Source organism: Columba livia, chromosome 18, assembly GCF_036013475.1.
Source record: "Columba livia isolate bColLiv1 breed racing homer chromosome 18, bColLiv1.pat.W.v2, whole genome shotgun sequence".
NCBI classification, from domain to species: domain Eukaryota; kingdom Metazoa; phylum Chordata; class Aves; order Columbiformes; family Columbidae; genus Columba; species Columba livia.
Window position 1 is genome coordinate 1,950,750 of NC_088619.1, and position 21,901 is coordinate 1,972,650.

At 50.8% G+C, this 21,901-nt stretch overlaps 1 protein-coding gene across 6 annotated transcripts in view; it reads right to left on the reverse strand.

The window, feature by feature from the left end:
• Window positions 1-21,901, reverse strand: part of PIK3R5 (phosphoinositide-3-kinase regulatory subunit 5) — a 61,698-nt gene that overhangs the window by 33,030 nt on the left and 6,767 nt on the right. The window contains exon 1 of one of the 6 annotated variants that reach the window (XM_065034405.1): window positions 13,436-21,473. The exons of 3 other annotated variants lie outside the window; for them this stretch is intronic. The gene's annotated coding sequence lies outside the window, so the exon portion shown is untranslated. Of the gene's footprint in view, window positions 1-12,647; window positions 13,415-13,435; window positions 21,474-21,901 lie in introns of those variants that run through there. 2 more of the 6 variants (XM_065034399.1, XM_065034401.1) reach the window with 2 other exon arrangements.

Genomic DNA, 21,901 nt, shown 5'->3' on the forward strand with positions numbered 1-21,901 from the left:
AAACAGCTCCAGGACGAGGCAGGCAGAAAGCAAGGATTGCTGTCGTTAACGTTGCATCATGCCGGTAACATCACAGCCCTCCCAGCCACAGCAGTGACAACACTTAAACCCTCTGGGTTTAAGATTCTCATGTTCTGAGGGAAACCAATTTGCCTCGAGGTTTTGTCCTGCTTTTGTCGAATGGCCAACAATTAGCCACATCATGGGCATGGGGCCAAGTCAAACCCACCCCCTTAAAAAGCCTGATTGCCCAAAAGGCACCTGATAATTTTCTAACAACAAAAAAATAACTATTAAAATGAGTGAGAAAAGACACAGCACACAAAAGCTCCGTTTGGAAAGTATCTTAAGATTGTGAAATTGTCACAGCACCTTCCATGGATGCAAGATGTCTAGAGAATTTCCATCTGAGATTGCTTAGCTAGAAGTCTTCATTCATCTCTGCACAGGAATCCCTCAGGGTGTCACAGCGCCATGACAGAGACTTTCCGCTCAGCTGGGACAGACTGTGGTTCCCCACTTGCATTGATCACATTGGGGCCTTTCCCTTTCATGGCTTTTCTCCTGCTCAGTATCCCAGTGAGGACGAACACCTCAACTCCTTCCTGCCCAGGATGATGCTGCCCCGGGACAGAAGGTCCCTCTGCACACAGCAGCCAAGCCCAGGAGATGACCGAGGCCACTCGCAGTTCCCACATGGAGGGGACAGGGCATGTGAGAAGCTGAATTGGGGGTCACACGGGCTTTTCTGCAGGGAGAAGCACTGTTCTTGTATTAAGGTCCACATGAGTCCCATCTTGAACATCCAAAGGACATCTCCTCCTGCAGTGGTAGAGCCCAGGACACCCACCATTAGAGCACCTCAAAGGTCAAGTCCAAAGTTGGTGTTCCCAGACAAAGGGAATTAGATTACCCTCTCCTGGGACACCAACCACCTCCGATCCAACCAGCAGGGCAAATCCCTGCTCACCCACCGCAGACAGCTCCACCACGATGTCCCGGGGAGGCACCACCAGCAGCGTCCTGCTCTGCTCTAATCCACCCCTCCCAAGAGAGGAAACCCAGGCGGCCAGGTAATAAGCTTAGATTTCCCTTTCCATGACAGCAAATCCCAGCAGCATCTCCTCGAGACACCCATGGGTGGGAAAGGACCTGGCTGAAAGTCCTCTACCTTCTCAGAGGGGTCCTTGTGTTAGGGAAGCAAGACATCGCTCCACCAGCACCGGAGGAAGCCCCCAGGTACCTTGATGGCAGGATAATGCCCTTTCCTGTCCTGATTGTTCTGAGGCTGCCAGCTGAGCATCCCGGGCAGGAAACAGCAGAAAAACAAGGCCTTTGGTTCATGGGATCAGGTCATAAACATGCTGCCCAGGACTGCTGGCAATCACAGGGGATGGAGGGACATGGATTGCCTTGCAGAGATGGTAACGCATGGGTTTGTGTGACGAGGTGGCTCAGTGCCGGCTCCCTGCTGCAGTAGGGCTTGGGGCAAGAAGTGTGATGAGGCTAAAGAAAAAAGGAGCTTCGTCTTATGCTGCAACTGGGAATTAAAGCAAATGGGTTGTAACCAGTGCTTTTCTCAGGGTAAGTTCCTCATACAAGCACCCCAGCAAAATCATCATCTCTCTCGAGCTACAGCTCAGCCTTCTGAACCCTCCATTTCATCCCCAAAATGGGCAGCAGGTAACAGGCAGCACAGGAGCTTTGGGAGGAGCTGGATATGCAGCTGTGCCCATGTGCTACCTGCTCCTCCAATGAAAGTGTCTGTTATTCTTAGATTACAGAAGAAATCTTGGTTTTTAACTATCCTTAACTTGCAGGATTTTACTGCCTCCTTTACACCCCATGCAGGAGCCAAAGACAGAAACTCGGAGCTGAGAGAGGGAGCAGCTGGAGGAGGTCTTGGTAGAAATCGGGGCAACAACTTGCAATTCTTATGATTCAAACTTCACCCTTCATGTGTTTACTACTCAAGTAAGTGCTCTGCAAAGAGCAGGGAGATGAAGGCGATAAGATGTTCGTTCAAACCACACAAAGGCAGCATATCAAAAGATCCAGGAGGCAACTGGTTTGACAAACATCCTTTCAGGGTGCTCACAAAGGAGCGTGTACCATCCAAACACCCTGGTACCACGCGATGGCCTTATAGGGCCTCGGGTTCCTGTCCCGCTGAGCAAGGATGAAAGTTGTTCTTACCCTCAGGAGGAAGAGCACACCAAGGCATGGCAGGGATCACAGAACCACAGAACGGTTTGGGTTGAAGGGACCTTCCCAGCTCCCCCAGTGCCCCCCCTGCCATGAGCAGGGACATCTTCACCAGCTCAGGTTGCTCAGAGCCCCGTCCAGCTTCAGCAATCACATCGATACGCAAAACTGCAGCCAGGAACGAACCGCCCAGCTCATCGCTGGCAAGCTGCACGTTCCAGGTGTCCTGCTACAGCCACGCGTGTCTGCTGAGAGGGATGGGACTGTCCACTGGGAGATCCCAGCAACTGCTGCAACCTATTTCAACTGCTCTGCAAAGAAGATTTTCACAGCAATTAGCCCCCTGCTCTGGGACAGCTGGAGAAGCACACATAAGAAGTCTTCATGTAATAGATGAGCAACAAACCATTATATGCACAGACAACCTTAAAATTGCTGTGGGATTTACACATAATGCAGGATTTTGAGTGAACTGCAGTATTTGGAAGTGAAACGGCAAAGAAAGGTTTAAACAGTGATTTCGTCTTAAAGCAGAAGGTAAAACTCACAGCACAAGAAGAAAACCTGGTTCTGGAATAACAACAGCATCTGTGCCCACAGGACAACTGTGCTCAGGGGTGTTACTTCCCTGTGGTGCAGGTCATCCCTAAGCGCTAACAGCAGGAGATGAAGATCTGGTTTATCAGTGGTACCAGCCTGGCAGGTCCCTCAACATGAAGATCTGCAGCGCACAGCAGCACTGCGGGACTCGAGTCCTCGAGCAGCCGGGCAATGTTGTTGTCTTGCCAAACTGCAAAGCCTCGCTTACACCAAAAAAAAGTGAGAACTGGAAAGCTTACTAAGAGGCAGAGATCGCTCCTTGTTCTCACTGTGTCTGAGAACCCGGCTGAACGAGAGGCTCCCACCACAAAGCAGGGAAACCACCTAAAGCGCAAAAGCAGTTTCGGAGTCCTTTTAATATCAAACAGCACCTACAGAAGGTAACAAAAAGGGGGCAAAGCAGCGCCCAGGTTTCACGGCCAGGTTTGGCTGCCTGCTCTCCTCCGGTGCCAGCCGGGCAGTCTCCATCGGGCACAGCAGTGCAGGCCGCGCGGCTCAGCCCAGCCCGAGAAACCGAAACACAAGATGTGATTCATCTCACCAAACTGCCGACAGCTAAATTCAGCCACCGCTTTGTGAACTGCTTACCCGGGGCTGTGCTGGGGGGTCTCTAAAATGGTCACTTGTGCCCCTGCCAGAACACACGTGTCCATCGCCACTAAAGGCAAAGTGATGAAGCTCCAGAGCTCAAATGCGGTCACTCAGCTGGTGGCTGAGCGGAGCTGGACTGGGTGAGCCCAGCCTATAGGCTTAGACCATGAAACACTTCTTTGCAGAAAGAAGTGGCCTCAAGTTGCACCAGGGAATGTTCAGATTGGACATTAGGAAGCATTTCTTCACAAAAAGGGTTGTGAACCAGTGGAACAGGCTGCCCAGGGCAGTGGTGGAGTCACCATCCCTGGAGGGGTTTAAAAGGTGTACAGATGAGGCTCTTAAGGACATGGTTTAGTGCTACAGTTAGGTTGGACTCTATGATCTTAAGGGTCTCTTCCAACCAAAAAGATTCTGTAATTCTAAGTCCAAACGAGTGTACAAAACACATTCATGAAAGAAAACAGCTCCATGGGAAGGCACAGTGGTGGCCAACATATAGTCCAGAGCAGGGTACAGAAAACATCCCTAAGCAGCAGAGTGCAAGACAGCTTGAAAGTTAAGTCTCACCTAACACCTGCAGGTCTGTACGGTTCATTCTGCTGACCATGGACACAGCACACCAGCATGCAGCAGAAAACATCTGTGGTCAGAGGGGAAAGCTTAGAAAAGAGCTTAAAAACATACTGCAAACGAAGGATGAAGCATTGTCCAAGCTGGGGGCGAGACAAAAACCAAACATCCAGGAGAGGCAGAAACAAGGGAAACCACTCTGTCCCCTTCCTGTAATAAACAGCCTCTGATCCTCAATTTTGTGTCTAGTACTTTGCCTGCAACAACACACCCACCAAGAAAGCATCTAAGGTGACAGACAACAGCTAAAATCTGGAGACAGGGAGCACTGTGCGCCCCAGGGCTGTGCCGGGGGAGCCAAGGGGGGCTAGAAGTTACAAATCCAGACAGGGACTCTCCTGAACACAGAGCAGGATCCACTTTCTATTGCTCTGTGTGACTTTCCCAGCCCGGCATCACAGGCCACACTGATGCTGTGCTCTCAGGAAGGACGAAGGCGCTGCAGAGGATGCAGAGAGCACAGCCCAGGGAGGGCGAGAGAGGGGAACAGAGCAACCACCAACCTCCCCACACACACGTGTGACGTGGGGGCCGACAGCACTAGGCATCACGGAGCCCTGAGCGACACCACCAAAATAAAAAGAAATAAAATACGACATGCATGGAGAGCTGGATGGGACTGCGTGGTGATGGGACTGCATGGTGACGGGCAGCGGGTTTCCTGGGGCACAGCTCTGCACGGCCGCCCCAGCTCCACCGTGCGAACAACCCCCAGGGGGAGACACTTCTGCGGCCGCTGGGGATAAATATTTCGAAGCTCTGGTGAAGTAGGGCAAGTGGATTTGGGCTGTAGATCCCACAGTACCAGCGCTTTTTAGCGGCAATCACAAGCGGTTTGTCGCTCTCTGGTACAGCTTTTCTCTGTTCAGCCAAACTAAGTACCCCCGGCTCAGGGGATCAGAAGAGAAAGCCAACAGGAAGCTGAGAAATGCCTAAGACGTGTCAGCTCCACACAAACACCTTCATCCAAGCCCTTCATGCTGCTGTAAATGGGAATTATTCAATGGGATTTCCCAAATTCCATCCCCAAGATTACCTGCATTAGCAGCCCGTGCTTAAGGCTAAGGCTTATAAGATGAAGACGCTGTGAACTCCAAGAAAATAAAACCAAGAGGAGCAAAGAAGCATCAGCTCCAAATTGCAATGGCTTTTTGTTTTGGAGACTCAGAGACATAGGTTCCACAGAAAGAAAGAAAAAACCTAAAAATATGACAAGCAGCATCCCAATACTGCTCACCTTAGCCACCTTTCGCTCCGGGATCTGCTATCCTTGAGCTGCAAACCTCTCAGAGCATCAGGAGCAGGACTGGCAGCACAAGCATCACGTACCAGCTGTCGAGGATGCAGCTTTGCCATGTCCCACCTGTGGGTCAGACTGTGGGGTGGCTTTAGGACCAGCCCCGATAGCAATGGAGACGCTGCTTTAGGGTCAAGTTTTCAGAAGGGTGTGCAATGAAAGCACCGAATTAGGTCACAGTAGGAGCAAAACCAGGGCTGCGAGGAACATAGCAAAAAGAACAAAATAATAGGAGAAACTGTTTCAAGGCAAGCAGATTCCTCAGTGAATCGAACTGGGTTTCAGCAAAATGCATCTGCTCGTAGGGTACGTAAGACGAGGAGTGGAGAGCGGGGGGGGACCCGAGGACTCAGAACGAAACCTTTCAACTCATCATTTCGAAACACTGTTTGCACTCATCAGACTGTGATTCAAAAAGTAAAAATCAAGCCAGAAAGAAAAAAAAAAAACAACCAAAATTCTCATTTCTGATCAAATGAGAGACATTTTCCTCCACTCACCAGTGTTTAGCTTCACATTGCAATGAGCACCCAGGGAGAGCTGGCTTGGTGGGATCAGCATTGCACCTGTTTTCAATGGCACTGGCTGGGAACACCAGTACCAAGGCTGGGACCTGCCCCCCCGGGTGCTCTGTGCTGGTTCCAGCATCCCCGAGCAGCTGTATCCCCAGCACTGCCCGCGCTCCTGCGCCTCCCGAGCTCCCCGGCCATCGCTGCTCGCTTCTTCCCCCACTATGGAAACACTCGTGGCTTCTTCGGTGCTGGGACACGGCACTAACCCCCTGGCACGGGCAGGAGAAACGTCTTGCCCACATCAGCAGAGCGCGCTCGGAGGAGGAGAGCCGGCTGCTCCGCTCACACCCTAAGCTTTTTTTTATGAATGAAAAGCTTTTCAATCATTTCCCTGCTGGGAAGGGCTGACCAGGAGAAATGGGCTCTCCCGAGCCCCAGCGCAGACTCGCCAGATGGTTGTGAGCAGGAAGGAGCTCAGCCCCGCGCCAGCAGCACCGCAGTATTGTTCATCTGCTGGTTCCTGGTTTTAGTTTTCTCTCTATTTTCTTTCTTTGTTCTAAAATTGTGTTGCAATGGCGATACCTGGTCTGAACAACATGGGGATTGCTTTGAAGTCCGAATCAGCCCAACACTTCACGCGCTTGAATTTTCTTATCTAATAAAAACCCAAAGACCCCAAGCCCAAAGCAAACTATGATCAGATTAACCCCCACATCCTTTGTTTTTAAGCTAAATAGGAACAGAGATTACCAGCACTCAGGAGCCCCTGGTATGAAGGCACAGCCCTTGCATGTCCGACCCTCCCAAATCTGGGGCAGCAGGGACAGGTCTGCTGGGATGAAGCAGAGCCCCCACAGGCTCTCCATACTGGAAGACCAGTTCAAGTGACAATGGGATTTGTCACCAGCATCTGTCTGGGAGTGGGGAGCCAATCAGCAAACTGTCACCCAAGTGCGTCCTCATGGCAAAGGGTAACTCCAGGGGCGCCACTGGAGCTGACAGGTCTGCTGGTGGTGGGCACTCAAATCCTCTTGCGGTCCCACCTGCCAGGGTTTCCTCCAAGTGTCAAGCACGAAGCAGATGTGAATGGGCTTCATCAGGAGGATGCTGCCAGCAAAGACCTCCTGGTCATGTCCCTCACGGGCTCCTCACCAGGGCCCTTCGCCTCTGACCAAGACAAACAGCAGTCAAAGAGGTGGCCTGTGGGCAAGGAATTTGATGCTCCTTGATTTTAGGTCCCAGAAGAACAGAAAAAGCCCTTTAGCCCCGCAGAGACAGCAGCACCCCTGAAGGACACAGGGACACTGATGCCACAGGCTCCCCCTACGTTCCCATCACAGTGCTGACCCCCTTGAGCAGAACCAGCCACATCCCCCTCCCAGGGGCTGGAGGAGAGCTCAGAGCCCCTTTTTGGTATGCTGGGTGTGCGGCTGAGGCCGATGGCACCCCACAATGGCCAATGGTACCCCACACCAAGCAGTGGCACCTCCCATGGCCGATGGCAGCTCTCAGGTACTGAAAGCCCAAGCCCTCGCAGCCCCAAGCCACAAGCACAGATGGGAGCGAGTTCCACTCCAGCTGCAGCTCACAAACACAACTCCTGCTGCTCACCGAGGAGGGGCTGGGCTACGACAAGGTGTATTTTTAGCAAACTAGGACCGAGCCCCCAAAAATCACAGCAGCCCAATGGTACTCCTCTCCACGCCCTCCCTGCCTGGCTCTGAGCTTAGTTTGAAGGCTGCGGGTCCCTCACTCCCACCCTGCACCCTCACAGTATGGGTGCCAGCCTCAAACTTCTCCATTCCCATAATTTTTTTCCTGCATTCCCAACTTTATGCCCAGCGGTTCCCACCGTCCTGCTGGCCACAGCCACCTCCTGGAGCAGCTTCAGATCGGCGTTAGAGCCCTGTGAGGGGCGAGGGTTTGGGCAGAGCCCCTTCGATGGACACATCCCACTTTATGAACAGAATGAGGAAACAGCCCCAATGCTGGCAGAACTTTTAGAGTTAATAAAAAAAATACAGTTTCCAAGCTGTGCAGGAGAAACCAGACGTCACAGTCCTAAGGCTGAAACACTTGATTCCCAAAGCCCAGATTAGCACCAGCTTCCCCCAGGAGCCAAAATCTTTGGGTATTATTCACCCCCCCATTCCCTCAGCACCAGAACTGGACATTATTTAATGCCCTTATCCTCGAATCACCCCTCCGAGGAAGAAAACCACACTACTATCCATGCAGCTATGGGGAACCGAGACTGATGGAGAAAGACAAAGTGACTTTGCCCGGGTCTCCCAGGAAGACTGTGGCAGGACAAGCATCACACCTGAGTTTATCAGGTCACTCGGGGACTGCTCCTTATTTCTGAGAAGTGCCTAGATCGGTCTTTTTTGAAAAATTTCTTTAAAAGAAGAAAAAGAAACAGCAGAGATTCAGCAAAGGGAAGGCCCTCTGCTCTGCAGGCACGCAGCTTTGGGAGGCTTGGAGCAGATCTCATGGGCCGGCAGCAACATATTCCCTTTCTCTCTTACCTCCAGGGAGACTTCGAGTTGTTTCTTTGCTTTTAACTTCAAAAATGACTGTGGGGTGATTTTGACAGACAGAGTTCGAGCTGGTGTCTCACATCTGCCAGCTCCCAGCTCACCCCCGGGAGGGATCAAAAGGCACAGAACCGATCGGGTCACCTACCTGGGACACCCGCCTCCCTCGGGGAACATGCTCCGCACTCCAAATTAACTGGGGAGATGTAAAGCCCTGGCTAATTAGCTGGCCTGACCCCTCTGCCTTCAGCAGAAAGACCAATTAGCAGGCAATTTGCCTCTGCCAGCGGTGGGTCCTTGCTAGATAAACACTTGCTACTTTTCTGAGAGGGCAGCTCTCCAGTGGGTTAAGTGCGAATTGCTTTTGGTCACAGCTTTCTGACGTTGTGCAGCTATTTCTGCTCTCCTCCTCCAGCTCTTTGCCTACAAAACTCCTTCCAGTAACTACAGCAGCTCTTCGGCTCTAAACGCTGTGATCAGTTTTACAAGCATGAGTGATGCCAGCCCCAAATCACCATTGGGTTTTGCTCTTTGTACCAGCCAAGGCACAAGCCAGCCCAATTTGAAATGAGTTTGCAGGAAGGGTAACGAGATGAGACATCTAACAAGGAGATACAGCATCCGCGGGTGGTTTTGCGGGCAGTCACAGACAGATGCCCCGGAGCCGCAGGGGCAGCGTGGCTCCAGAAGCCAGGGATATGACAGCAAAGCCCTTTCCCCAGGCAGCCTGGCTGGGTCTGGCTGTTGAACCTGGCACCAACCCTGGCTTTTAAAAACTGCCAAACACGCTCCTCCCTTCAGAGGTTTTAAATAGTTGTCTCCCGTTGGACATAGCACAATAAAAGTTAATAGAGAGAGTCACTTTAGGAAGCCTGTGCTAAGAGCGTTGACCTCCTCTCCATGAGCACAGGCTTTGCAGCACTTCACCCACTGCTCCCAGCCAGAGACGGGATGCAGTGACCAGGGAAGGAGGAACAGACCCCCTCCTGTCTAGCGACAGCAGCTGATGGGGCAGACCCTGCGCTGGGCACGGGCTGGAGCAGCCACGGGGCTGCATGGAGCCGCCAGCACTGCGGGCTGTGCCAGGACAGGATCACCCTCCCGAGATCACAGAATCATCTTGGTTGGAAAAGACCCTCAAGATAGAGTCCAACCATAACCCACCCCTGGCACTGCCCCATGTCCTGAGAACCTCACATCCGTCTCTCCAACCCTCCAGGGCTGGTGACTCCAGCACTGCCCTGGGCAGCCTGTTCCAATGCCCCACAGCCCTTTGGGGAACAAATTGTTCCCCAGATCCAACCTCAACCTCCCCTGGCGCAACTTGAGGCCGTTTCCTCTGCTCCTGGCGCTTGTTCCTGGGGAGCAGAGCCCGACCCCCCCTGGCTCCAAGCTCCTTTCAGGCAGTTCAGAGATCAGAAGGGCTCCCCTCAGCTCCTGTTCTCCAGAAAGTCCTATTTCACGTCATGCAGCACCCCCTTCCACACCTGCTGCTCCACATGTACCTGACTCCAACCTTCTCCTGTATATCACTTTACAAGGAAAGTCTCTGCAATCTCAAGGAACAGAAGACCAAGGCAGAACCACCCCCTTTAGACGTGCAAGACATATCTATCAGGATTTTACCCTATCCGGCCATGGGCAAGTCATTAATTTTAAACGTTTACACCAAGAAATACAGTGCCCTATACACAAGGAGCTTAAATACTGCCCAGTTTAGCACTGCCGTTCTTTGGAGTGACCCTTCCCCTTGTCCCCAGCACAGGCTGAGCAACCCCCAGTCTGGTGCCTCCAAGATGCCCGTTTGTAGACAGGATTACAGCCGCAGCAGCACATCAACGCCACGAGCACCCACAGGGTGCCCCAGCGCCCTGGCACTGGGTTCCCTGCTTGCAAGAGATGACAAAATGACTAGATGACAAGACCCCCAACGCTCACCTCGCACACAGACCTCAAGCCAAAAAAAGGCCAGTGTTGTCTGGTGGTTACAGAGGGAACCGAAAGTCCGCAATAGAAACCAAGAGCTCTGGTGCCATGGCATGGCGAGTGACTTCTCTGTGCCTCAGTTTCCTCCTCCAAAAGCAGAGAGCGGCTCCTGCTGCAACGTGCTCCGTCAGGCAGATAAAGCAGCATTTTCTTTCAACTTGTTATTTTTATTTCCTAATGTAGCCTTCACAAGCCCATTTATAGCCCTCGCAGGTAGGGCTGGCAGAGCAGGACACATCAAGAAGTGTATTTATAATACACTAAAACATCCTAATATTTCATAGAGGTTATTTCTTTCTAACCCACAAGAACCACTTGCCTTAACCGAGATATCCTGCCACAGGCTCCTCGAGAGCACAGTACCCAGATACCCATCCTCAACGTTTTTGAGCAGTAAAACAATGACAGGCAATCGGAACTGCTCAGGCAGCAGTAAATTGCAGAAATAAAGCTATGCAAGACAAAACCACATTTTTCTCAACAGCAGTACCTGCAGGGGATCACGGATTTGACCACTAGTACCAGAGCTTCCTTAGAGCGCTAGTTTTTCAAAACCCCAAATTCCTAAGAAACAAAATACAGAACTGCCTTGTCCAGACTACTGCAACAGCAGCAACCACTCAGGTCAGTAAATCTAATTAATGAGCCAGGAAAAGTGTCATTCTTTTGCTAACTACTTCGCCCAGGGTTGCCAAATAGACAGATAAAGGATTTAGCTGGGGCCTATTCCAGCCAAGGGAGCTGGGAACCTGGCAGAGAGCACAGGAGATTAGAGAGGGCTGAAAAGGAAAAGGGAGGGGGAAGTACCAAAAAATCCAAATAGATTAGCACTTTCAAAATGCAAGCATGTAAATCAGCTTACGCTGTAGATAATGCCGCCCTTGTGAGCGCCTGGCCGCGGGTCCGATCGCGGCAGCGCAAGGCAGCGCACGAGAAGCCTCAGCTGAGCCGAGTTCTGTTTGGGCTCAGGAATCTCAGACCACCAACTCCCTCACAAAAAACAGCAGTTTTGTTTTTACCAGCTCTGTAAATTCTCACAGGAAGCCAATTAGGGGAAACTTGGGAACAGAGGAAGATTCATAACTGCAATTAAGGCTTCAAAGTGCTTCTCCAAAGCGCGGCTGTTAAAATTAGAGCTGGGGAATTAAAAAACAAACAAAAACTTTGAAACGTGGAGCTTTCAGATGCCCCCCAGGCTGGAGGAGCTTCTCAGCCCCAGAACAAGGCACCGCCGGCAGACAGGAGCTCAGCCCACGGGGACCGGAGCAGCACGGGCTCCCGGCTGTCACCTCCCGTCACCAGCGATGCTCCAAGGCTGGCAGGAGGCACACAGGCTGCCCCCGTTACCTCCTGCCTTCTGCTTTGGGGAAGAAACTTCAGTCCTGTATCACAGTATGTTTGGGATTGGAAGGGACCTCAAAAGATCATCCAGTCCAATCCTCCTGCTGGAGCAGGAACACCTAAGTGAGGTCGCACAGGAACATGTCCAGGCGGGTTTTGAATGTCTGCAGAGAAGGAGACTCCACAACCTCCCTGGGCAGCCTGGTCCAGTGCTCTGGCACCCTTACTGAGAAGAAGTTTCTTCTCAAATTTAAGTGGGACCTCTTGTGTTCCAGCTTGGTCCCATTACCCCTTGTCCTGTCATTGTTTACCACCGAGAAGAGCCTGGCTCTATCCTCACGGCACTCACCTTTTATATATTTATAGACATTCATAAGGTCCCCCCTTAGCCTCCTCTTCTCCAAACTAAAGAGACCCAGCTCCCTCAGCCTTTCTTCATAAGGGAGGTGCTCCACTCCCTTAATCATCTTTGTTGCCCTATATATGAAACTTTTCCCCGCTGAAAATTTCGGTGTCAAACAAAGCCTTTGCTTCATCTCTTTGATGTTCTCCACTCCCAGGATCACTCCTAAACCACTGCAGTACCCCTGGCAAGGACAGAATGGCCTTGCAGACTAGGCTGCCTGCTGGGATATGGAAGATTTGGGTTTAAATCTACTGTCAAAGTGACAAAACATTTATCATTCAGTGCTACAGACCATGATCCTTCATCCCATCACAAATGAAGACATCCTCTTAGAAGTTCAGCAGTTTCAGCAGTGATCTGGGTACTAAGAACTGCGTCTAAACATCCAAATAATTGTGTTTGCATCATGGCAGAGCTGCTCTGCCTGTCTGCAATCAAACCTGCACCACAGCAGCTCACTAACCCAACACAAACACGGCTGCAGCTACACCGAGAGCTGGGAAATCCGGCCCCGCAGACACACCGACAGCAACACTCACGTGGACTTCACTGTCACGACGGGATGGGGGTGGTTCTTCAGGTTTTGCTTTGACTTTCAAAGGCAGAAGTCCCCCGTTCAAGGAAAAATATCACCGGGGAGATGCTCTCCATGCTCGAGTTTCCCCCGCCCTCTCATGCAGAAAGCTGCAGCCATTTGTCTTGGCTTGAGATTCACAACTCAACCAAGCAAGTGACGGGAGCTGAACCACAGCTGCTCATATTAGCAAGCCCGAGGCAGGAAAACCTGAAAACACCCTACAATCTGCCCAAACGGAACGTGTTTTAGCCCATACTCTGGTCTTGGCCATTTCAGCTTGGAGCAGAGCAGAACAGCCCTACTTGTAGAATTTCAGTCCTCCAGCAGCAGCTGATCTAGATCAGGGCTTTTGCTTGTTGGAAGATGTCAATGATACGAGAGTGGACAGACACTTCTAACCAGGGCTACAAACTTCTTACATCTGGGGTGTGCGTGTATATATATATTCCAAAATCGTCTATCTTATATCTTCTTATATCGTCTATCTATCGTATATCTTCTTATATCTAGTCCTTGTCTTGCTGAAAAGCTCCCGTAGAGGAAGCACAACGTGCAGGAATAACACATCTGCACTAGGACATCTTGTAGCCCAGCACTGTCAGTTATGGATTGTCCCACTTCACATCCTTCACGGGCAGAAATGGTGGTGGCAGCCTGTGCTACGGCCACAAAGACGTGGACTCACTGTTCCTGTGTGCCCTTGGCAGGAAAAAAGGTGGAGAAGAACCGAGAGGAGAAAAAGTAACTCACCCAAGGTGTCGGGGCAAAGCCCTGGTAGATCTCGGAAAAGACGGCGAAGGTCCTGCACCAGCTGTAGCATCAGACCCACAACCGCTGCGCTCTGCCTGTTCTCACTGCCAACACACACAGACACTTCCCTCGTGACGGCACCTCCTCTCTAGACAGCACTCCCAACAACAGCTTCTCTTCCAGCCCCTCCCAACCTCACCATCTCTCTAAACAGACTGAGAAACATCGTGCTCCAGTAGGCAGCAGAGCCGAGCTAAGAGATGCGATGGCTCTTTGGTGGGGACACAGGCTCTTCTTTCCACCAGACCCACCAAAGCTCCCGGAGCTGCAGCAACACCTGTGCCCAGCGCAGGCTGGAGGAGGAAAGATCTGCTGAGGTTGTGCGGGGGACCCAGGAGCCCACACGGGCAAAGTGACCCTCAGTCATCTTCACCCATAGCGTGTCCTTAATGTCATCTGCTTTCCCCCATGCATCCACCTCTACTGTCCCCACATGGGCTCGCACACCCCATCAGGTGCCTTGCACCACGGCTGAGTCCTTCTCAAATATGTTGTGGGGGGTCTACTGCAGGATCTGCCGTGTGACTTTGGAAAGTCATCTGTGTATCTGGAAATGCATTGGCTCCAGATGTTTTTGCATGAGCCACTTTCCCTATGCTCTTTTTGCCCCACAGCTGAGCATGTAGGACTCAGTAATCGAATGGGGTCAAAGAAAATTCCAGCCAAAAACTCAGCAGCGCCCGCTGCAAACAGTCAACAGCATCTGAATGAGCACAGCCGGGGCTTGGACAATGGCTCCGCCTCTCCAGTAGCACAAGGCAAATCATCACAAAAAGCAGGAATAACCCTGTGGGATTACACAATGAGCGGGGCTGACATCGAAGACAACACACGGGTAAGCAGGGACACGTTCCCAAGGGCAGAAGAACTGGAGAAAGCAACTCTCTGGAGCGAAACCTGCAGAGCCTACAATCCACCCATCCTCTGCCTCTCGTTACGCACCGAGGAGACTTCCCATCTGAAGAGGAAGCCACCGGCCTGAATCCATCCTCACAAAAACATACCCCTCCCCACTGGCCGAAGCCGAGGGCTCCGCCGCGGGCTCATGATGGTTTCCAAGAGCAACCTGCACTTCTGCATTTTCAACAGAGATCTTCTTACTTCGCCTTCCCGCATGCTGGTGCCAAAAAGAGAAGTGCTCTGGAGCCGGGGGGAAGTTGTGCCACCGCTTCCTATTCTGGAGGATGATTTCACTCTCCTGCAACATCCGAGAGCCACACGTGGCACCCGCCACGCTGCACAAACGAGCTGTGAGGTTATTAACATGCAAAGGACTCTGGTTTGGGCCAAGCAGTTCCAGGAAACTCAACAGTTGTGTTCGAGAAAATACAAAAATAAAGACCGCACACAAATGATCTGGTCAGAAATAACTGTGCTGTCCCTTGGCGCTCGTGAGTCTGCAAGATACCACAGCAGGACATGTGGCTCGGCGACGGAGAGGCTGGGGAAGGAGAGATGTGTGGACGCAGCAGTCCAGGGCCAAGCAATGACTGTCTGTGCTTCACTAAATGAAAACACATACAGCAAGGCTGGGCTCAAGCAACCCTGGGGCCCCGTCTGCTTGTTTAAAGGGGGTCAGTTCTCTTGGCCACGTAGCAATGTCTAGTGATGGGGAGAGAAGATCCAGAGCAGCCAACAGATCTGTTCCTTCCCACACAATGGGCTGGACTCTTCCCACCTGGATGCTAAAGGAACAGCTATGTACCAGCCACTGACAAACATGTGAACGAAAGACTCTTTCCACTGTTCATCACCAGGGTTTCCCCCCATTTGCCCAGCATGGGAATGGAGGGCAGGGCTTACGCTCTACCCAAGCAGCTTGGGTCTGTCTTCCAGCGTGGACGGCAGATTCAAGCATCACTCCACAAGCTTTCTTTACAGCCATACAGCTTGGGTTTCCGCTGACATCAACACAAATGTCATCACCATTTAGAGCGTGAAATCTCCTGCTTCTCTTCCCCAGGAGAGTTTGATAAGCCCCATTACCAGAAGCTTTCTGCGGCACAGCTAAAGAGTGGATCAGGCCTTACCATATTCCCTGCTTAAAACTTATTGCCGTGGCCTTACCACCAGAGAGGCACCTCTAGATATTTTTAGAGGTAATATCTGCTAGCACAGGAATTACAGTGCATTAATTAGCAGAGAGACACATATTAACAGTCACAAGGTCAAAACGCAACATCCATAATTCGCACCTCGTTGGGAGTTGCTGAGAAAACAGAACACAGAGGAGCCATCACAAGATCCGCTGTCTCTAAGGGCGCAGAGGTTCGCACCTCCCCAGAACACGCCAGGGAAAATGTACTTTCTCAGATGGACCAAATCCTCGTGAACAGCAAAACTGAGCGGGGGCTCTACGGGCACATTGAGTCCCTAGAAGGTAACGCATCAGTTTGCAAGGCCACTGTCCAGCAGTCTGATGGCTTCGAGAAAAATAAAGTAAAAGAGGTGATCAATATTTGCTCTTCTGTGATAAACTACATGGAAAATTTATCTGCATTTTGTTATGAGTGGCCATTCATGCTCCTCAGCAGACACATGCAGCCTTAGCCTTTCAGATGATGGGGGGGCCCTGAATCTGACAGATGGAGCCTTTTTTAATGACTAGTTAAGGCTCATGAAAGTTATAAGTTGATTGGTCATACAGATGGTCAGATTCACTTTCCTGACCTATCTAGATCGTTCCTCAAGAAGCTCATAACCTGAGTCCACCCTAACCAGCCCCTTCTTCCAGAGCTTCCTCCGCTGGGTACAAGTTATTGGCGAGGAGGCACCGGGGTAAGTCAGGACTTCCCGCACTGCTGGCACAGACATCAACAGCATCAACCAGCTGCAACCTCAGAGCAGTGGACCAAGGGAAGGGATAATTCATGTCTCACCACTGCTGAGCAGGACAACCCTGCCAGATGAGTCGATTAAGCAGGATAACTTGGTTCCCCTCCAAAAAATGCCCCAGGTGCAGCTGCTCAGGGAGGGAACCACTGGGGGATGCAAGTCAACACTCACCACCATCTAAAGAAGAAAACCATGCCATTATTTGCCTACAAAATGCTTGATCACTACAAGGATTCAGATGAAATTAAGTCACCCAGAGCTGGTTGACGGCTCAGTCAGGTGCACTGGGCTTAGGTCCAGAAGGGGGTTTATACATATGCAGGATGACTTTCTGCCAGAGTGGTTGACCCTTTCTTCTCCAAACACCCTGGACCACCAGCAGCTCTGCTGGCATCCCCACCAAGGCTCTTACCGGCACACCAAAGCGCACAGCAAAACGAAGAAAGCCTCTAACATCCTGAAAACATTTGTGAACCCACTGCACACCCAACAAAACATATCAAGGCAAAACAGACCAGCCAAAGCTCTTGGTCTCTTGTTTCTTACAACTTCAGGATTATCATCCTGAGCCAAAAAAGAAACCACAATAGAATCCAAGGCAAGATAACTGAGCAAAAAAAGCATCCAGCAACTGTGGAGAAGCCACATCAACTGTTTGCTCTGCCACAAAGCTCCATGGTGACACCGGGTCTATCACAGGGGTAGGATCTGTTGCCTCTAACTTTACCTATGCAAAAACGAGGTGAACCTCTAAGCAAATCGACATCTACAGACAGAAGGAGCACCTGGTATGGAGGTCAGCTCATCCCATCCAACTTGAACCGCTTTTCAGGGGTAGCCCATGGACTAAGTTAAATCAGAGGCCTAGATTTTTAGGCAGGTGTCCTTACCAAGAAAACTCACACCCTTATTCTCCTAAGCAGCTTCCCACATGCAAATTGGGAATAATCACATTTCCTTCATTAGGCAGCAGTTGCACAAACAAATGTTTCAAAGCCCGTAAGAACCTCTGATAGTGCAATAATGGGAACACGGAAATTGCGATAGACTCAGTTTAGCTTTCACTTCTTTACCCCAAAATTTGATTCATAACAAAAAAAAAAAGCAGAAGCCAACATTTTTGCAAGTGACTTTGTCTGTTCAAGGTCCCCAGGACTCCTCACTAGACTTCCACTTCTGGGCAACCAGATGTAAGCTCTGAGGAACAGTGCCAGAGGCTGGCATGAGCAGCTCTCAATAAACCACTGGTCCAAGAAAGCTTTACAAGTGCACCACTATAAAGTCTCTGCTGTAAAACCAGAGAGTTCTTTCCACCTTTGAAGACGGAGTGTGTGCTTTAAAACTGCCCAAGGTCAATTTTACCGGGTTATTTCACAGATTAACTACAGTAGAGTACTGATAATCTAGAATAAACGCACCGTTACTTAGTTACTTGGAGCACATGAGGGCTAGCAAAAGACAGTCACAGACACCAGTGGTGTGTGGGCCAAGGCAGCAGAGGTCTCATTTCCACGCCAAAGCTGCATTAGCTCTTCAGCCAGTAGCAAAATTCCCACCAGCCATGGCAGGACCAGCCGTGGACCCTCACCTGAGGTTACTGAAGAAATCAGCTGAACTGCGCCTATAACCAAGCGCCTCCCCATCACTCCCGGAGGGAAGATGTGATCTGTTGCCCAACCTGCTAAGGCTGGGTAAGCAGGATCTGAAGTGATGGCAGAGGAGCCAGGAAGGCCCCGGCACCCAAGTGCCCATGGGAAGATCATATCATCACCGAATGCTGCTGCTGGGGCTGTCGCTGCCTCTCCTCTCTTGAGTCACAGGTTTCTTTCAGTCATTTTTTAATAAGTTAGACAAGCAGGTGGGACTGCCCCTAAAATGTACAAAATGCAACCACAACAAAATTTTAGTGATTTCAGATTGAAACCGCCTTTATGTTGTTGGAGGCCTGTATCTAGTGGAGTCCCACAAGGGTCGGTACTGGGACCAGTACTATTCGATACACTCATCGATGACTCGGACGAGGGAATAGAGTGCCTGTCAGCGAGTTTGCTGGTGACACCAAGCTGGGAGGAGCGGCTGACACTGGAAGCTGTGCTGCCATCAGAGACCTGGACAGGCTGGAGAGCTGGGCGGGGAAAAATTGAATGAAATATAACAAGGAAAAGTGTAGAGTCTTGAATCTGGACAGGAACAACCCCAGGTTCCAGTGTAAGCTCGGGAATGACCTATTAGAGAGCAGTGTAGGGGAAAGGGACCTGGGGGTCCTGGGGACAGCAGGGTGACCATGAGCCAGCACTGTGCCCTTGTGGCCAGGAAGCCAATGGTACCTGAGGTGGGTTAGAAGGAGGGTGGTCAGTAGGTCAGAGAGACATCACAGATACATACAAGCTGATACATCACAGACTCATACAAGCAGAAGGTACTTGTAACTTACTCTGGGACTTTCTGTAACTGAACATCTCCCCTGCTGCAAGGTTAGCGATGTGAACAGGCAGCTACGTTGAGACCATGACCAGCTTTATACCCGAGCAGCAACACTTAGGGGAAACTGAAACCACAACAGTGCGATAGTGTCCAGTGCAGAATTATCTGCAAAGCTCCCTACCACCCATTCTGCAAACTGAGACTTCCTCTTGACTTATTTTTAAAATGTTCTTTTTTACAATTACCATTTTTCAGGACAAGATCTAGTGTATTCTTGACAAACAGATAACAGGGGAATTCCACTCACTACCCCTTTAAAGCTGTGATGTATTTTGATGCCGAGAAATACAAACCTCTAAATTAGTCCCACCGAGCCATCACCGAGAACAGTTGCGATGGTACCTTCTCTCTTTCTCCAAAAAGACACTTATCTGTACGCAGCCCCAGTGACTCACTGTAGGCCCTTTCAATTGGAGATGCTCTTACCATTGGCAAGATGCTGCCTTCATCTCCAGCTAAAAACATGGGCTGAGCCTTTCATCTCCATATTCCATTATTTTTAGCTGCTGTAGTGCAATACTCTTGAACTGTTCAAGTACTGAGCTTCGGGAAGTGAAAGGCACAGGGAGAAATGTTGTTAGATTAAGGTCCATTATTTTTTGCAATGGTTTCTGCAGGAAACTGCAAAAGACTCATTCCTGGAGATGCTGAAGGACAAGCTTCAAACTGAAGCCCTGCTCTGCTGGGGGTGGGAAATGGGATAAACTCCATTACAGAAACGCTGCTGTAAAGGGGAGACCTATCTGTGCCCATGTCCTTGAAGGCAGAACAAGCAAAACCAGACTCAAACTGAATGACAGAGGGACAGTGGTCCCTGCCATAAGGCCAGGGAGACCTTCAGCAGCCCTGCCAGTCCTGATGGCCCTTCCAATCTGCCCTCCTTGTCCCCATTGCCTTGACAATCCTCCTGCCTCCAGCCAGAGGAGCAGCTACAGCAGTCTGTGGGAATTTCCTGGACCTCACTATTGCAAAGTACATCTTGATGCTGAACAATAACTTCCTGAAAAAAAAAAATCCAGCCCTACCCTGTGCTTCTTTTTCTCTCCCCTCCATCAATGCTTTGCCCACCTTAGAACCACAGAATCATTTTGGTTGGAAGAGACCTTTAAGATCATTGAGTCCAACCATTAGCCCAACACCAGCACTAACCCACGTCCCTGAGAACCTCATCTCCATGCCTGTTCAACCCCCCCAGGGTCCGACACCCCAGACTAAGGCTGGCAGGTTTCTGCAGCCCGTGCTTTGCTTTCTGGCCAGGAGCACGAAGCCAAGCCCGTCTCCCCTCCTCTGGCTTTCATCAGCAATAGCACCTCTGCTGCCAGCATCACCTCCCTGGCACCCGAACCCTGCTCTCGCCCAGCCCGCGATGGGTGCAGAGAGACAGCCCAGGACACCAGCAACCCCAGCCCATCCACGACCAGTCCACGGGTGAGTGGCTTCGGCAAAAGTCAGCCAGGGTAAGAAAACCCTCCATCTTTCTCCTCAAAAGACAGCAGAAATGAGCCATGGCTGATCTGAGTAAAAAAAGACCAGTTATACACACTTGCTTTTCAGAGAGAAATTGTAATTGTTCCTGGAGCCAACTATGAAAACCCCTCACCACATGATGCAAGAGTTAATTTTAGCTTGTATCAGTCTTTATCACAGCAGTGAAGGTTAAAGTTTCGTCCAGTATCAGAGCCCATTACAAGCCCAGTGTCAAGTTAAGCCCCAAGAAGATTCAGGCTGGAGATAGCGGTGGTGGTTGGCAAAGCCGTGCTGGGTGCCGGATGCCGTCAGCCCTATGTCACGGAAACTCCAGGGAAGGTGGAAGTTCAGCAGAGAAGTGGCTGTGTGTCACAGGAGACAACCAGGGGGAAAAACCACCAAAACAAAAGCAGCAAATGCATCATTTAGAGAAAAAAAAGGTGCTTCCCAAAATAAAGGCAGCAGCCCAAGCTGTCCCTGCTAAGAAGGAAGTGAATGACACAACAGTGTCAAATGGTTCCTCCCAACACTCCCCAGGGTGGCTGCTCATCCTGGTGGGACAGACCGAAAGGAGACATCCCCGTGGAAAGGGTCTTACGGCCACTCATGTGGGGCAAAGGGGACAAGACTCCAGGTGTTCCCATGCTCAGCAGGAGACACCCTCCCAAAAGCATGTGGGACAGCTGGGGACGAGGTCCATGCTGAGCTCCTTCCCAAGCTGAAGGCTTCACTGTGGCTAAAGACACTGGGTTCCTTACCAAACTGAGGATCCTGCAACAAAGCCCTCAGCTTGGGAGGGAGCCCAGCACCAACCACCTCTGGGTACAGACCTCAACCCCAGCTCTCCCACACACTTCCTATGACGGTTGCTGTGTGCATTGGGCTTCTTTGGACATGGCCCTCGAGGAAAATCCATTTTTACTGTGCAAGAATACACGTGGGTGGCACTATCATATTTAGGATAGCATCAAACACAAAGGGAAACAGTGATATCATGAAAAATTCTCATCAGCTATTCTTTGTTCCACTGACTCAGCTTTTCTAGTGCCTCTCCAAACTCTTCCCAAGACTTCCTGACCCTCCCAAAATATATGCCATGTTGCTCCCTACTCCACAGGGTGGGGTTCTGGATTGGTTTTTACGGTGATGGTTTTTTGTTTGTTGTTGTGGTTTTTTGTTTTTGTGTCCTGTCACACCCTCCCCCCCCCCCCCCCCCTTTTTTTTTCCTATTGCCAAATCATCTTTTAGCCTCAACAGGGCCAGGGACCATCCCCATCCTGCAAGGAGCGGAGTGGCACAGAGCACACACAGACCCGCTGCCCCCGCAGCTCCCCTGCACTGAAGGACAGCGAGAGCTGATGCTAAGTCCTTCAGCCTCTTCGGAAAAACACGTTTACACTTGAGATTTCAATTGGCTCTGTCTCTCTGCTTAACTACTCCAGCTGTGAAACAAAGTGAGTGAGAGACAAAGCGCTACAAACAAGCGGCGTGACCATTTTCAGAGGGCTTTTTGTGAGCTTTAATGCCAAACCCACTAAATAGATTAACTTACAGCATAAACAAGCAAGTAAATCTTTCCCCCAAGGCCTTGTGTATCCAAAGGAAGCTTTAGAAGTTGCT